Below are 2,191 nucleotides of genomic sequence, written 5' to 3'. Positions count from 1 at the left end.
TCATATACTATAGACCATTTTGGCTATATATTTGAACTTGATCCACATCTATGTCACTGCATAAAGTTCAAATTACATTAAATAGCCTTGGAACTTTAGTTTATTGGATTCAAGATTACAATTTCAATAACAACTTTATCGAAAAAAAAAAAACATAATATATTTATTAATTTACAAAATATGAGTTTTAAGACATAAAATCCAACAAACTCCCACTTGGACTAAAACTCCTAGTGGAGTATCACAAATAGTGGGTTAGCCGAGATTCTTGGCGCTGAACGACGCAAACTCATTTTCTCATGAATTCCTAACATAATTGTCGCATATTATGCTTAACAATCCTCATAATTCTAAATAAAAAGCCTAAGATGACATGCATTTCTGCATGTCATCAGTCGTAAAGGTAGTTTATGTCATTTTCGAATCTGGAGTTGCCCAACATATGTGCTTGAGGCAAATCCTAAGAAACTTGAACCTCATTCAAAATTGTGCTTGTTTGTAGGATACCCTAAACGAACAAGAGGTGGTTATTTCTATGATGCTAACAAAAATAAAGTGTTTGTATCAACAAACGCTACTTTTTTATAAAAGGACCACATAAGGGAGCATAAGCCCTGCAATAAGATTGTGTTGAATGAACAATCCAAAGAAACTATTGAACCTTCAACAAGTGTTGTTGAAGAATTCAACACGTCAACAAGAGTTGTTGAAGTTGGTTCATCTAGTAAATCACATCCACCTCAATTATTGAGGGAACCTCGACGTAGTGGAAGGGTTGCGAACCCACCTGTTTGTTATATGGGTTTAACAGAAATCCTAACTATGGTTGCTGATGGAGATGTTAAGGATCCACTTTACAAGAAGGCAATGGAGGGTGTTGACAAAGATGAATGGATCAAAACTATGGATCTTGAAATTGTACTTCAATTCTTTTTAGGATCTTGTAGAGCAACGTAATGAGAAAAAACCTATAGGTTGAAAATGGATCTACAAGAGAAATGGGGTGCTGATGGAAAGGTGCAACCCTTCAAGGCTAGAATTGTGGCAAAGAGTTATACTCAAGTAGAGGGAGTCGATTATGAGAAGACTTTCTCACCTGTTACCATGTTACAGTCTATCCATATCCTCTTATCCATTGCCTCATATTATGACTATGAGATATGGTAAATGGACGTCAAACCTACTTTTCCAAATGGCAATCTTGAGAAGACTATCTATACGGAGCTGTTTGAGAGATTCATAACGCAGGGTCAAGAGCAAAAGGTTTGCAAGATTAATCGGTCCATCTATGGATTGAAGCAAGCTTCTTGATCTTGGCATATAAGATTTGATACTGCTACCAAATCATATGGCTTTGATCAAAATATTGATGAGCCTGGTGCTTACAAGTGAATCATCAATAGTTTATTAACTTTTCTAGTGTTGTATATAGATGATATTCTACTCATTGGGAATGATGTAGGTCTACTAACTAAAATTAAGAATTAGCTAGCGACCCAATTCCAAATGAAATATTTGAGAGAGATGAAATTTTTTCTCGACATTCAGATATTTGGAGATCGAAAGAAAAAATTGCTAGTTTTGCTCAGGCATCATACATTGACAAAATGCTTGTCAAATTTTCGATGCAGAACTCGAATAAGGGTTTACTCCCTTTTAAACATGAAGTTATATTGTGTAAGGAATAGTGTCTTAAGACATATCAAGAAGTTGAGGAAATGAGACGAATCCCCTGTGCATTGGCTGTTGACAGCCTAGTGTATGCGATGTTATGTACTAAACCTGACATTTGCTATGTGGTGGGGATAGTAAGTAAACATAAGTCTAAACCAAGATTTGATTGTTGGATTGCCATTGAGAATATCCTCAAGTATCTAAAAAGAACGAGGGTCTACATTAATAACTTATAGAAATACAAGTTATTTATACTGTTTTATTTAGATATTGGGGCCAAAAGGAAAGGAAGTTGCGTCGATTGTATAGAAATTGGCTAAGAAATGCAAGAATTATAAATTGTCGTCAATACACCTACTGACACCATTGCAATGGTAGAATAGAATGTTTTGTTCTGTTTTGCAGGGAATCAAGTCACCGCATGCGTTCATGGCTCAAGATAAAAAGAACAATGCATCTACGTCGCATTGCGCCCATTATTTAGGAATGAATAGATGATCAACGCAATGACGGCGCA

The sequence above is a fragment of the Benincasa hispida genome, chromosome 7, assembly GCF_009727055.1.
Source record: "Benincasa hispida cultivar B227 chromosome 7, ASM972705v1, whole genome shotgun sequence".
In the NCBI taxonomy this organism is placed as follows: domain Eukaryota; kingdom Viridiplantae; phylum Streptophyta; class Magnoliopsida; order Cucurbitales; family Cucurbitaceae; genus Benincasa; species Benincasa hispida.
The sequence above is the reverse complement of the archived record's forward strand: the minus strand, read 5'-3'. Positions refer to the sequence as shown.